We start from the raw sequence: 16243 nt of genomic DNA, 5'->3' as shown, positions 1-16243 counted from the left end.
TTCTTTGGTGAGAAAAAAAAATATATATATATATATATATATATATATATATATATATATATATATGAAGAATAAATCCACCCACTAATCATTTTGGGCCAATTTGGTACAATGAAAATGGAAGGAACAGAAAAGAATGATAATGGAGGTTTGGTATAAAATGTTGAAAGTAAAAAAAATTAAAATAAATAAAAATAAAAGTAATAGAAGAATTGGGAGGAAAATAAAAGACATGAATAGTAACTTTTATCATCCTTTTAAAATTGTGAAGAAATAAAAGGAAATGGAATAAATGACTAGTATTTTTAATATAACTTTGTTAATATAAAATTTACTCTTACTTTTACAAAAGTCTAAATCTATGAAAAATGGTATGATTGTAAATTCAATAAAATAGATTTTTTTCTTTCTTTCTGTAAACATTATTATTATCATTTTTTCTTTATTTTTCTTCATTAATCAACTAAATACGATAAATAGTTAACACTATCATTTTATTTTTATTTTTTTCTTTTCCTCTTGACTAATGTTATCACTTATTTTCTTTTTCACTATATCAAACATTGTTCAACCTTTAAATTATCAAACAATTTATAAGCTTCAAATATATATAATAGTATGTAAATTCAAATTTAACCCTAACCTGATCCTTTAATGAGTTTCAAATTAAAAAATTACGCAAAATACCTCGAAACCTTACCAATTGAACTGGTCCGTCTCACAAAGAACTGTGTAAGCATCTAGAGACAAAAGTAACCATTCGATCTTAGCTCTTAATTTTTTTTTTTCTTTTATTTTTTGAGTATATTGATATGAGTAATGATACTTGTAACGATTTGTTGCACTGAATTATTACATTAAATGTTTCTGATTGGTTATTTATGCATAGCACATGAAAATGGAGGGTTCTAATTTTTTATTTATGCAATTTGTTATAATGAATTATCAAACCTATTTATTTTAGTCAACCTACTTACACATAAATAAAAAAAATAAGACTCCCCACTACATATAATATGCATAAATAATCCATTCATATTGAGATGAGTTTACTTTTTTTTATTTCTTTTATCCTTTGAAAGGTAGATATTAGTCTCTCATTCCACGTACAATTGACTGCATCTTTGCAACCCTTTCGCTTTTCGGCACCGCCATTGGAAAATGTGTTATTTTGACCCCACACTTGACGTGTATTATATAATTCAATTCTTAGTAATTATGAAAGGAAAGAAAAATGTAAATGCAAAGAGTAGTTCAAAAATACCAACGTGTTTGCACTGTTCAGATCTAAACATGTATAATACTTGTGCAAAGAAAATGTGGATGCCCATAACAATGTAATTCAAATATAATTGTAATATAATAAATGTGTGTGTGCATGTACTTAAAGCCAGAACCAAGTTCCACTTATAGCTTGGTTTACCATTCCACTAAAAACTAATATAATGTAGTTTACCAGTCCACTAAAAACTAATATAATGTAGAAAATGTTTAGGGACATAACGATCTCATTACCCGCATGTTGCAACTCACTCTCTCTCTCTCTCTCTCTCTCTCTCTCTCTCGGTCACTCTCTCTCTCTCTCTCTCAGACTGTACGTACAAAGTTTGTACCTCCCAAAATAAACAAAATAGGAAATAAATAATAATTTATTAATTTATGAAAAATGATAAGTACAGTCTGAGGTATTCTTTGCAAGAAAAAGAAAATATCATTTAATTCAATCTCATTTGTTGATTGGATCCAAGGACTGGTAGAGCTTGATCTTGAATCGATTTGTTAAAAATCTTCTTCAATTTGTACTTGAGGAAGGCCGCCAATGATTTTTGATTGAGGGCTGACAAAGTTTGATCTCGAACAATGTTATTTAGTAATTTTTCAAACTTGTTGAATCACGGAGAAAAGAATGGTACGATTTTGATGTGCTTGATATTCTTTATTGAATTTGAGGAAAAACGGCACGACTTTAGATGTAAATGCACTTGTTGCTCTTCTTATTCAAGGATTGGGTGTTAGGGATAAATGTCGGCAGAACTTCTGTATTTTACTCTGGAATTCTGGACTTCTGAATCTCTGAATTTCTGCACTCTTTCCTCCTTCCTCCATGCCTCTATTTATAGATTTTTTAGATGAATAGGATGATGACATGTGTCCTTTCTTAATAAGGACATAATTATAACTGGGCCGGACCGATTATATTGTGATAATTATCCATTAAAATAATTATTCTCAAATATATTTTATTGAGAGTATTATCTTTTTATTTAATTAACTGGGTTAGGCTAATTAAATAATTTAAATTGACCAAGTTTGGGTCAATTAAATAATTTAATTAAATATGAGACCCATATTTAATGGGTCAATTTGTCAAAATAAAAGTGCATGAAATTTTAGTGTTTAAAGAGACCTTTTTATTCTTTCAAGTTTCTCTCCAACGAGAATTATAATAGTTGCATTATTGTAATATCACTACAAGAAATTAGGGTTTTAGTGACAGTCAAGACCGTCCCAAAATGCCCCAACACCGTCACTACTGATCAAATCCGTCCATCACTAATTAGAGCGTCGTAAAAGATTTTTAGGGACGAAAAAAATTGACTGTCACCAAAAGCTCAAGCTTTAGGGACAGACTTACTGTCCCAAATAATACTGCCACTAAAATTTATTTGGGACGGTATTTACCATCCCTAATGCATTATTTTTTTAAAATTTTTATTATATTTGTGACAGTTAGAAACTGTCCCTAATGCTTTATTTATTTATTTATTATTATTATTATTATTATTGGCTATGCTAGATTTTGTGTGTTTTTTTTTTTTTTTTTTTTGTCAAGTTTTTTTTTTATTTTATAACAAATTAGAAATCCAAATATTCATCATAAGAGAGACTGAAATAAACCATTATCACAATAAAATGTTTACAACACAGTACAACTAGCCAAATATTCAACAAAACAAACCAACTCAAATAATCCATTAACCAAGAAGATTACACAATATTAACTAAATATTCAACAGGAATGCTCAAATGTCTTCAATATTCAATTGACTAAAGAGAAGACAATCATATTAGTCATTCAGGTGGTTGTGGCAGTGGTGCTGACTGCCGCTGAAAGATGAACAACTGAGCTTCCCTTCATAAGATGATTATACTTGCAATCAGATCCATTTTTACAGCTCCCAATGCTAATGAAATATCGGCATTCAGGTTGATCAGGTCACTCAGGTAGAAGAACTGATGTAGACAACATATGCAACTGTCCACAAGAACCTGAATCACCTTGATTCTTGGAGTTGTAAATAACATTGGGTCCAAGAATACTGCTAGAAGATGGCTCATGTTTCACTGATTGACATTGTAAACATGAATTAGACCATCTCTAATCCAATGCCATTTGGGCTGCTATTTTGAAAATATAGCAGGTGGGCTTCAAAATGGGCTATCCAATGTAATGTCAATTGGGCTGTCAATTTTTGCCTTTGCCAATTCTTACGCCAATTGTGGAAGAAGAAATAGCAATTGCTATTTCTTTGGGGCTAGACAAATTGAAGGGGCCGGCTTCTCTTTCGCTAAGGCGACAGAGAGAGAAAAGAGAGTGGCGGCAAGGGGCGACTAGTGAACCAGAGAAACTACGGTGCCATCTCCTACCTCGCTCTCTCTCATTTTCTTTTTCCCTTTTCCCACTCTCTCTTCGTTTCTGTTGTTCCTTGATTCTGGCTCTCTCCATCTTTCTCCTTCTTTTTCTCCTTGATTTCACATTTCTCCACATATAAGCCCTAATCTTCTCCGGCCTACTCTGCTATTTGTAGTCAAGCAATATAAACCCAGGTACTATTTTCTATCTCTTTCATCTCTGCCTTCCCCTATAAAATTGTAGAGTCTCACTAACAAAAATCTGTGTTTTTTCTTCCTTTACCTTTTTGTTTGATTGCTTTATTTGTTTTCGTATTAGAAAATTAATACATAGAAACACCTAGTTTGCTATATTGAGAAAAGAACAATTAATTTACTTGGTGGGATGCACTTTTCAAACCTGAAATTGCATAGTTTTTTTTGCATAACTTTTTTTTCCAACATTATCTGGCTGACGGATAATTTAGAAAAAGGTTCCAATGTAATTTTATATAAATGTTACTATGTGGTGATAATTTCAATCAATTAAGTTGTCATTAGTTTATGGTGAGATGATTTCAATTCATGTGTTGTTTACATATTCACTTGTTTACATATTCCCCAATTATTTCACTCAATTGTTAGTTCTGATATTCATCTATTTGGAAATTCATTTTCTCATGTGAATGGAAAATTCATTCCCGGAATTGTTGGTGCAGATTTTAATTTTAATTGATATTTGGCTCTTGTGATCTGGGAAACAAATTGGGAGTACATAATCAATAAATTGATTTTAAAATATTCAGTCCCCTTACTTTTGCATCACTAGAAGGTAAATTATTAATCACAATATAGACTCGTGATAATTCTTCCTCACTTATACAATTATTGGTCTTTTCTCCTGTATCATAAATCATTCTCTCTCATTTTATCTCCAATAAAATCATTTAGGTGTATCATAGAACTATTGGTCTCTACACAATTAACTCTACCTTCCAATGAGTACATCTGTAAAGAAAGAACTTTTGAGTTTGACAGCTTCCTTAGTTTAGTATCTATGGAAATATAGTAACTACCTAGGTTTTAATAACAACAAGTGGTCTGAATTGAATGAGACGTTGAAGTATGAATGTAATTTTGAGTTTTGGGTAAATGGCATATAACCCCTAAACTATGCCGGTACTTTAATGTAATGACCTGGTCATTTCCTTTCTTTCCTTTTTCCTCAGAATTTTACGGATGAATTTTTTTCGTTGAAATTTCTTTTCTGAGTTCGGTTTCTTGTCACTTAGTGTCATCTCGAGTGCTCGAAAATGGTTTCTAAGACTCTTTCCTTTGGATTGACAACTTCCTTTAAGGACCGAGTCATTTCTACATTTTTCATTTTTTGACACTATTCACTTTTCGTCATTTTCCCTATTTTGTCTTTTCCTCGTTTGTCACTTTGTTGGCATAACCTCACTTTTTGTGTTCGAAATTGATTTTAAACTTCATGTATCTTCATTCTAAGTGGTTTCCACGAAATACGTATCTTTACTTTTGTAAGAAAGTAGTCCGGTTGCTCCCGGCGTCCATAGAGGCATGGATGCAAAGTTTTTCAGAAGCATTTTTGTTTCTTAGGGTGTTTTTCATAAATATCTTTTGGAGATATTTTATTTTAGGGGTTTTTAAGAAAATATTTTTTGAAGATATTTTCATTCTGGGTCATTAGTGCAGTTTTCACTTTTTGGAGGGGCTATTGTGCAATTAATGAAAGTTATTGCAAAAATGCCTCTTTTTGAGCCTGAATCCTCGTACGGGATTCATTTTCACTTTTTGTCAAGCCGTGTACTCTTAGAATTTCCTTCTGGTCATTTTTCCCCAGTTTCAGGGTTTTTGGCCCTAGTTGCCGCCGAACTTGCTCGAGGCATATCTCTCCGCTCGGGACTCAGTTTTTGACGCCATTTCTTCTGTTATTCATATTTTCTCATTTTGGTTCTTTTTCATTCACAAAGTCTGCTCAAATTCCACTTTTCCGGACCCGGCGACGCCTTTTCGGGTTACTTTTAGGGTTTTCCTATAAAAGGGGGGTGAGACATTTCATTTTTGACGTTCTCCTCTCTTCATGCATGACCAGCAGCTGCCATGGCAACCCAAGGGGGGCTACCACCCTTCTTCTCTCAATTAAACCTCCTTCCCTTTCTTATAAAGTCATAGGGCCTTTGCGTTTTGTGTTTGTCTTGACTACGCGCTTCTTTCCCCCTTATTAGAACCCGTTTTTGGCCATTTTTTTGAGTTTGGGTTTGAGGACAAGTTAGGATTTTGGTAGGTCCTCCTTGGAGTTTAATGATCACGGCGTTGTCCTCGACAAAACCCTGAAATATTGTCGGATTCGTAACCGTTTCATTTTGGTGGTTTTTGAGATTTTCATTTCAAATTGAGGTAGGGGGTGTTTTAAGTTTATATTATTGTTGTATTGATTATTTTATAAGCATATACAACTTGTGAGCATGCCTTTGTTCAAGATTTAGAATTTAATTTAATTATTTTCTATATTTAAGATTTAATACTCATGATGGTAGGCACCTTGGAATTAATTTGTGGTATGCTAGTAAATTAAGCCTTAGTATGTTTATCAACATATATTAAATGGGAGTATTTGAATAAGAATTACAAATTTTATTTAATATTTATCTTTTATGAAAGTTTAATTCACATAGTTGTATCAAGTATGAAATCAACTTATAATGTGATATTAAAGTAGGCCCTGGTGAGTTCTTTAACATATGTTAATTTGAGGATATTTGGAGCTGTTTAAAAATCTAGAGAAAATTAATTAATTAGCTTGATTAATTTTATTTTAAGTGTTGTAGTCACTTAAATTGATTTTGCGTAGAATATATGTGAAGACCATGTTATGTCCTTTTACATATATTAATTTGAGCCTAATTGGAATTTATTTGAAATCTAGAGACTTTTCATGTTAGGGTGATGATCTCATGAAATGTAGTGCAATAAATTACCTTGTGAGCATATTATTAATTAGATGTAGAATTAGTACTTAGGGTATCTTAAAATGGTAATTGGACTTAGCATGATATGTGATATCATTATCTTGAATAACTTGTTTAAATATATCTTGTGTAAGTATATAGCTTGTTAGAATATCACAATTGTTTACCTTGAAAGCTTGTTGCTAAATTGAAGCTTATTTAGTACTTGTGGCTTAGGAAGGTAATGTGGTTCAATTGTTATAAAATATTCTTGTTTTGTGTATGAATTGCATATTGATGACATGATATGTCATATGCTATTTAGACTTGAATTCTAAGACATGGTTTGTGTGGATTCAACATTACTTGTGCATGGAATGTGATAACTTGCATTTTGGTTTTGTATAAGTTTTGAACTTATTGTTCTTGGAAAGCTTATGAGGACATAATTTATGTAATTGCTAGGGTTTGGCTCTAATACGTAGGCAAGTGTCCTCTAAGTCATAAGTGCGCACTAGGTGGTACTTTGTGGGTCATAATTACCGGAAAATACTTGCTTGGTCTAGCGACCGCATGTCCTAGTCTTTTCACTATTTGATTTCGCATTTAATTTCAAGTTGTTAATCATGGATTACTTGTAGCTTGAGAATTAATGCTTACTTTGGGTATTTGAATCCTATCTAGCATACTTAAACTTGTATACTTGCTCCATGAGTTTAAATTTCATTTAGTATACTTGTGCCGTGTATACTTGTCTAATGTGTATTTCGTTTAGCTAAGTATACTTATGCTTGTATACTTGATCTATGAGTACTCTACCTATATCGAATATTTGTGTACGTATGTTAGATATTGTTTATCTTGTTTAACATGATTTAAGATACTTGAACATGTATGCTTGTGTGTCGTATATCATGTTTTAATATGGTTTAGTGTACTTGAGCATGTATACTTGTATGCCGTAGTTCACTTCAATTGCATGAGTAGCTGAGGATGATCCATGAGTTTCATTTTGACATAGACGTTAGGTGGCATGAGCCCTTTTAACATGTTTCACCATAAGGTGATCTTATTGTAAAATGTTAGGTCGATGCATGCTCATTCCCTACGAGTAAACTTGTTTACTCACCCCGAAGTTACCGGGTTATTTTCAGGTACGGATACCTTGGTTCGAGGTGCATATCATTCCTTGGATGACTTGTTGCTTTTAAATTTACATTTCATGCAAATGTTAGCATGAAATGTCATTTTGTAGCTTTACATATCAAAACTTGTATCCTTGATTCCAAATATGTAATGTGTGCATAAGTACACTTTTTGAATACTTATTTTGTATGCATAACATAAGGCCAAGGGCCATTAATTCTAAAGTTTACAAATATGTTTTTAAAACTTGAGATTTTAGTACTTGGTACTATTCGTCGACTTTTTAAAAAAAAATGTGTCGACTGATCTGAAACTTTTGGGGGTTTTATGGGTGTATTTTAAGATTGCATTTTCAATTTAGGCAATTTAAAAACCTCTCGAAGCCCCATTTTCTTTCCTTTGGCGGCAGCTCGGAAAGATTTTGAATTCCTTAACCTGATTTTCTTGGGGGTATTCTGGGTATTTTACAGTGCATTTTCTTTCTTTCTGTCTGCATTGTCAGGTAGAAAACTTGGTTTTGGGGGGGGGGGGGGGGGGGGCTCTTCTTCGTGTTTTTCCAGAAAAATTCGTTTGATAGCCCGTTTTTGCTCTTAGTTGCGGACAGATCCCGTAGCAGCTTTTTGACCTTCTTGTCCTCTTCTGAGCTAGGGGCATTTTGGGTATTTCATTGTCAGTTTTTTTCATTTCTTTCTGCGCTATCGGGTAGAAAACTCAATTTTAGGAGGAGTTTTTTCTTCGTGTTTTTCCAGAAAAAGTCGTTTTGGACCTTGTTTCGGCTCTCAGTTTTGGCTGGAATTTTTTTTCCCCTAGCATGTCATGGTGCTTGTCGAGGTGCTTGTGGGTGCTCACGGGGTGCTCGTCTCGACGTCGTGACGTCAATTTTTGTTTTCGCTCGTTCTCCTTCGTCCGGACTCCAAATCGAGTGAACTTTTTTTTGAACTTGACTAATTTTTCACTATTTTTCCAATGGTATGCTCAGTTGCACACGTATCTTCCTGAATAATTACCAGTTTACCCTTTTAGTTTTAAGTGCTTATTTTTCTTCGTCATGTTGTTTCTCCTTCGTCCGGACTCCGAATCATGTGATTCTTGAGTCTATCTTGATTAGTTTTTCATTGCCTTTCTAGTGGTGTGCTCAGTGGCACCTGAATCCATAGTTTCAAAAATAACTATATTGCCCTTGGGGCTATTTTTGTCTAGTTTTTCTTGCTTTTCGCTTCTACTACTTTCCTTTGAGTTCCGTGACATCATGGGAAGTCACGGATGTGTTTCAGGAATGATATACATTCTAGGGACGTCTTTTTCATGTGAAATGACTATTTTGCCCCTAGGTCTTATTTGTCATATTTTTGATGTTTTGCTTCCGCATCAGTTCTCATTGAGTTCCACGACCTCATGGAAGGTCACATTGATTTCTTAAAGTCTTGTTTTTAGTTTTGGCTTCCCCATTCGGATCCATTAGCGGGTCAATCTTCGGTTCATCACAAAATGCACTGACTTGGAAAACCAGGGCCGTCACAGGTGGTATCAGAGCTCCTAGGTTCGAAAACCTTAGGACGACGGGTTTTGGGTGCATATCATGCTTGTGTTGCCATGATCTATGTTTTTATTTGCTTCTTAATAACATGTTGAATGTGATCGCATGTTTACGTGTTTATGTGAACGTATGTTTAGAAGTTTACTTTAATTGTCTCAGCATGATATATATGGTTATTGCTTTAGTATATTGTATGTGCTAGTTTGTCTAAGTACATTGTATATACTTGTAGGTCTCAACATATTATATGTTCTTGTCTGCCGTAGCATACTGTATATGCTTGTCGGCCTTATTACATTGTATATGCTTGTCTGTTTTAGCATATTGATTTACGCTTGTCTGCTTAGCATGTTGGTTATGCTTGTCTACTTTAGTGTATTGCATGTACTTATTAGTCTTAACTTGATTGTATGATGCATACATTGACATGCCTTATGTGACCTTACTACTTGTGTAAGTATGTAGTCTATTACTATGTTACGTGTCAACTGCTTACTTTTATGTCTTGTTTAGGCATTTTAGGTTGTTCCAGCTTGGTTGGTTGAGATTGATACTAGGGCATTATCTCTTGGGGTTTCATGGTGACCTTGATGTGGTGATGTCATTGGTATCTTGTTTCCAGCGTCATGGGACGATAGGTCAGATTAACTCTAGTCTTTCCTTGGGAATTGGGAGTTTTATTTTTGTGAGCTTCAATGGCGAGGTCCTCATGTCTCTTCTTTTTAGAGTGATGGTTGGAGATTTGATAGGTCTGTTGACCTAGGATTCTTCTTGTTTTGCCTTGGACAACTCTTATGAGCTAAGGTTGGGGTGTGAGTGGTTTCGTGTTAGTGCAATTAATTACTTTCCCTCGTCCTTGGAAACTTAGGATTTTGTATTTAGGGTTCCGATAGGATCCTGTGGAGTTCTCATCGAACTCATTGGCATCTTAAGTTGAGTCCTCTTGTTGGTGTCTCGTAATGGTTAGTTTTAGGACTGTCTATGCATCATTGTTTGTTTTATGTGGTGTTAGGAGTCCACCTTGTGTTGAGCCAGTCTTAGGAAAGACTTGTAGATTCTTTGTTTCGGGAACCTTACTATTTATTCTAAGAGATGATTCATTTCCTCGCGGTGAGGGATTGGACTCATCCGGGTTTTTGGGATTCACTTTTGGTGAGTTTGTCCTTTTAAGAGGCATTTCATCCCTTCTTGCTTGTGTTTTATAGGATTGTTATTTGCATAGTCGTTCCTACATGTTTATATGCCCTATTGTTTTGAGCATGCCTTAGAAGCGTGTTGGAAGATGTGACTATTTGGTAGTTATGTAATGATATAGATGATGTGTTTTCCATTTACAATATCTTCTCGTCATGCTAGTGTCATAGGTGATGTGTAGCGTTTCTCTGATGCTTGACCCTTATGTGATATGTAGCATATTTGATTGTCCTTGTATACTATGTGTTTAGTTGTATAGTGCGTGGACTTTTATTTGCATTTAGTATACTTGTACCTAGTATGCTTGCACATTGTTTATTTTAGTTCATTTTGGTTTAGTATACCTGAGCCTGTATACTTGTCTACCATAGATTTAGTACTGCTTAGTATACCTATGGATGTATACTTGTACATATATATTGTATTTCTATTTCAATATTTCTTAGTATACTTGTGAATGTATACTTGCATATATATATATATATATATATATATATATATATATATATATATATATATATATATATATATATGTTTCATGACTAATTGCTTTATTAGTTTATTCTTTTTCATCATTCCGCTCTGTGCTTGGGGTTATATGACCTTAGTTGTCGGGGTTGTGTGTGTGAGCTTGATCCGATGTCTTGATTCCTAGGCGTAGCCTTGTAGTAGGTCAGGTTTAGGATGATGTGGAGGATTTTGGGTGCATTGTCTTGTTAGGAGTCGTTGTAACTAGGGTGGAGGTGATGTTGTTTGATTTTGTAAAGTCTGATCCATTAGCTTGAGAGCATAGACTCGTCAGGCTTTGGATTCGTGATTGGTGTGGTTGACAACGGTGTTTTGAGACTTGGGATTATTAGTTTTCCAGTATTGAGGATTTAAGGCCTTAAGCGTAGAGGTACCTATGACATTGTTGTCAGAGTTTTGGATTGGCCAGAATGGTCCGGTCGGACATTTTGGACCATATCGCAACTCTCACAGAATGCCTAGTTCCCGTAGTGCTTTTGGTAATGACTGTTTAAAATTGATGTCATTTATATCGATAGGTTTCATGGTTAAGCTTGTTGGGGGCAGATGACGAATTAGGGCTTTATACTATCATGCTACCGTACAGGTTATGTGTGGGCGAGTGCTAGTTGCCGTCGATGCTACCTTGCATTACCTAGCTAGTAGTGTGAGTGTGGGCGGGCACTTGACACTGTGGATGCTACCACCCTTTGGGTACGTTGTGGGCGGGTTCTAGTCGCTATTCGTGCTTCCATGTTACTTCTGGTCGTATTCTTTGTTTCGACATGTAGTCGCCTTGGTCTCTTTTGGGTGGTTGACATTGGGTTAGTATGTTAATTAGTTTGGAGAGGTGTCTCACTGTTCACGGTTTCGTATCTTTTCGTTGATCTTGAGACCTTTGGAGTTATCATTGGGTACTTTATAATCTATTCCTCGGTGTGACCTTATGTACAGTCCTTGTTCGGTTCTACTGGGAATGTTCTTGATTTCGGGGATGAAATCTCTTTAAGGAAGGTAAGTTGTAATGACCCGGTTATTTCATTCCTTTCCTTTTTGCTTAGAATTTTACGGATGAATTTTTTTCGTTGAAATTTCTTTTCTGAATTCGGTTTCTTATCACTTAGTGTCGTCTCGAGTACTCAAAAATGGTTTCTGAGACTCTTTCCTTTGGATTGACAACTTCCTTTAAGGATCGAGTCATTTTCACATTTTTTATTTTTCTACACTATTCACTTTTCTTCCTTTTCCCTATTTTGTCTTTTCCCCGTTTGTCACTTTGTTAACATAACCTCACTTTTTGTGTTCAGAATTGGTTTTTGACTTCATGTATCTTCATTCTAAGTGATTTCCACAAAATACATATCTTTACTTTTGTAGGAAAGTAATCTGGTTACTCCCGGTGTCCATAGGGGCATGGATGTAAAGTTCTTCAGAAATATTTTTGTTTCTTGGGGTGTTTTTCGAAAATATATTTTGGAGTTATTTTATTTTAGGGGTTTTTAAGAAAATATTTTTGGAAGATATTTTCATTCTGGATCATTAGTGCAATTTTTACTTTTTGGATGGGCCATTGTGTAATTAATGAAAGTTAGTGCAAAAATGCCTTGTTTTGAGCCAGATCCTCGTACGGGATTCATTTTCACTTTTTGTCGAGTCGTGTACTCTTAAAATTGCCTTCTGGTCCTTTTCCCCCAGTTTCAGAGTTTTTGGCCCTAGTTGCCGCCAAACTTGTTCGGGGCATATCTCTCTACTCGGGACTCAGTTTTTGACGCCGTTTCTTATTTTCATATTTTCTTATTTTGGTTCTTTTTTGTTCGCAGAGTTTTGTCATTTGAGTGCGTCTGCTCAAATTCCACTTTTTCGGACTAGGCGAGGCCTTTTAGGGGCACTTTTAGGGTTTTCCTATAAAAGGGGGGTGAAACATTTCATTTTTGACCTACTCCTCTCTTCATACAAAACCAGCAGCTGCCATGGCAGCCCAAGAGGGGCTTCCACCCTTCTTCTCTCAATTAAACCTCCTTGCCTTTCTTTATAAAGTTATACGGCCTTTGCGTTTGTATTTGTCTTGACTACCCGCATCATTCCCTCTTATTAGAACCCGTTTTTGGCCATTTTTTTGAATTCGGGTTTGAGGTCAAGTTAGGATTTTGGTAGGTCCTCCTTGGAGTTTAATGATCACGGCATTGTCCCCAACAAAACCCGAAGTATTGTCGGATTCGGAACCGCTCATTTTGGTGGCTTTTGAGATTTTCATCTCAAATTGAGGTAGGGGGTGTCTTCAATTTATATTATTGTTGTATTGATTTTTTTATAAGCATATACAACTTGTGAGCATGCCTTTGTTCAAGATCTAGAATTTAATTTAATTATTTTCTATATTTAAGAATTAATTCTCATGATTGTAGGCACCTTGGAATTAAATTGTGGCATGTTAGTAAATTAGGCCTTAGTATGTTTATCAACATATATTAAATTGGGAGTATTTGAATAAGAATTACAAATTTTATTTAATATTTATCTTTTATGAAAGTTTAATTCACATAGTGGTATCAAGCATGAAATCAACTTGTAATATGATATTAAAGTAGGCCTTGGTGAGTTCTTTAACATATGTTAATTTGAGGATATTTAGAGTTGTTTAAAAATTTAGAGAAAATTAATTAATTAGCTTAATTAATTTTATTTTAAGTGTTGTAGTCACTTAAATTGATTTTGGGTAGAATATATGTGAAGACCATGTTATGTCCTTTTACATATATTAATTTGAGCCTAATTGGAATTTATTTGAAATCTAGAGGCTTTTCATGTTAGGGTGACGATCTCATGAAATGTAGTGCAATAAATTACCTTGTGAGCATATTACTAATTAGATGTAGAATTAGTACTTAGGGTATCTTAAAATGGTAATTGGACTTATCATGATATGTGATATCATTGTCTTGAATAGCTTGTTTAAATATATTTTGTGTAGGTATATAACTTGTTAGAATATCAAAATTGTTTACCTTGAAAGTTTATTGCTAAATTAAAGCTTATTTAGTACTTGTGGCTTAGGAAGGTAATGTGGTTCAATTGTAGTAAAATATTCTTACTTTGTGTATGAATTGCATATTGAGGACATGACATGTCATATGCTATTTAGACTTGAATTCTAAGACATGGTTTATATGGATTCAACCTTACTTGTACATGGAATGTGGTAACTTGCATTTTGATTTTGTATAAGTTTTGAACTTATTGATTTTTGAAAGCTTGTGAGGACATAATTTAAGTGATTGCTAGGGTTTGGCTCTAATACGTAGACAAGTGTCATCTAAGTCATAAGTGCGCACTAGGTGGTTCCTTGTGGGTCATAATTACCCGAAAATACTTGCTTGGTCTAACGACCGCATGTCCTAGTCTTTCTACTATTTGATTTTGCATTTAATTTCAAGTTGTTAATCATGGATTACTTGTAGCTTGAGAATTAACGCTTGCTTTGTGTATTTGAATCCTATTTAGCATACTTAAACTTGTATACTTGCTCCATGAGTTTAAATTTCATTTAGTATACTTGTGCCGTGTATACTTGTCTTATGTGTATGTCGTTTAACTTAGTATACTTATGCTTGTATACTTGATCCATGAGTACTCTACCTATATCGAATATTTGTGTATGTATGTTAGATATTGCTTATCTTATTTAACATGATTTAAGGTACTTGAACATATATGCTTGTGTATCGTATATCATGTTTTAATATGATTTAGGTGATCTTATTATAAAATGCCAGGTCGATGCATGCTCATTCCTTACGATTAAACTTGTTTACTCACCCTGAAGTTACCGGGGTATTTTTAGGTACGGATACCTTTGTTCGAGGTGCACATCATTCCTTGGATGACTTGTTGCTTTTAAGTTTACATTTCATGCAAATGTTAGCATAAAATGTTATTTTGTAGCTTTACATATCAAAACTTGTATCATTGATTCCAAATATGTAATGTGTGCCTAAGTACACTTTTTGAATGCTTATTTTGTATGTATGACATGAGGCCAAGGCCATTAATTCTAAAGTTTACAAATATTTTTTTAAAACTTGAGATTTTAGTACTTGGTACTATTCATTTACTTTTTTTTTGAAAAATGTGTTGACCGATCTGAATCTTTTAGGGGTCTTATGGGTGTATTTTAAGATTACATTTTCAATTTAGGCAATTTAAAAACCTCCCGAAGCCCTATTTCCTTTCCTTTGGCAGCAGCTCGGAAAGATGTTAAATTCCTTAACCTTATTTTCTTAGGGGTATTCTGGGCATTTTACAGTGCATTTTCTTTGTTTTTGTCCTCGTTGTCGGGTAGAAAACTTGATTTTGGGGGGGTTTCTTCTTCGTATTTTTCCATAAAAATTCGTTTGATGGCCCGTTTTTGCTCTCAATTGCGAACAAATCCCGTAGCAGCTTTTTGACCTTCTTGACCTCTTCTGATGTAAGGGCATTTTGGGTATTTCATTATCAGTTTTTTTCGTTTCCTTCTACGCTATTTGGAAGAAAACTCAATTTTAGGGGAGGTTTCTTCTTCGTGTTTTTCCAGAAAAAGTTGTTTCGGACCTCGTTTTGGCTCTCAGTTATAGCTAGAACTTTTCTTCCCCTAGCATGTCATGGTGCTTGTGGGGGTGCTCGTGGGTGCTCGTCTCGATGTCGTGACATCAACTTTTGTTTTCGCTTGTTCTCCTTCGTCCGGACTCCAAATCGAGTGAACTTTTTTTTAAACTTGACTAATCTTTCACTATCTTTCCAATGGTGTGCTCGGTTGCACCTGAATCTTCCTGGATAATTACCAGTTTACCCTTTTAGCCTTAAGTGCTCGTTTTTCTTCGTCATGCTGTTTCTCCTTCGTCCGGACTCCGAATCATGCGATCTTGAGTCTATCTTGATTAGTTTTTCGTTGCCTTTCTAGTGGTGTGTTCAGTGGTACCCGAATCCATAGTTTCATAAATGACTATATTGGCCTTGGGGCTATTTTTGTCCAGTTTTTCTTACTTTCCGCTACTTTCCTTTGAGTTTTGTAACTTCATGGGAAGTCACGGATGTGTTTTAGGAATGATATACATTCTAGGGACGTCTTTTCCATGTGAAATGACTACTTTGCCCCTAGGGGCTCATTTGTCATATTTTTTATCTTTTGCTTCCGCGTCAGTTCTCATTGAGTTTCACGACCTCATGGAAGGTCACATTGACTTCTTAGAGTCTTGTTTTCAGTTTTGGCTTATGCATTCGGATCCGTTATCGGGTCAAT

Source organism: Cornus florida, unplaced genomic scaffold (assembly GCF_030987335.1).
Source record: "Cornus florida cultivar Cherokee Brave unplaced genomic scaffold, ASM3098733v1 CherokeeBrave_3.0.0_Hap2_Chr11, whole genome shotgun sequence".
In the NCBI taxonomy this organism is placed as follows: Eukaryota; Viridiplantae; Streptophyta; class Magnoliopsida; order Cornales; family Cornaceae; genus Cornus; species Cornus florida.
The sequence above is the reverse complement of the archived record's forward strand: the minus strand, read 5'-3'. Positions refer to the sequence as shown.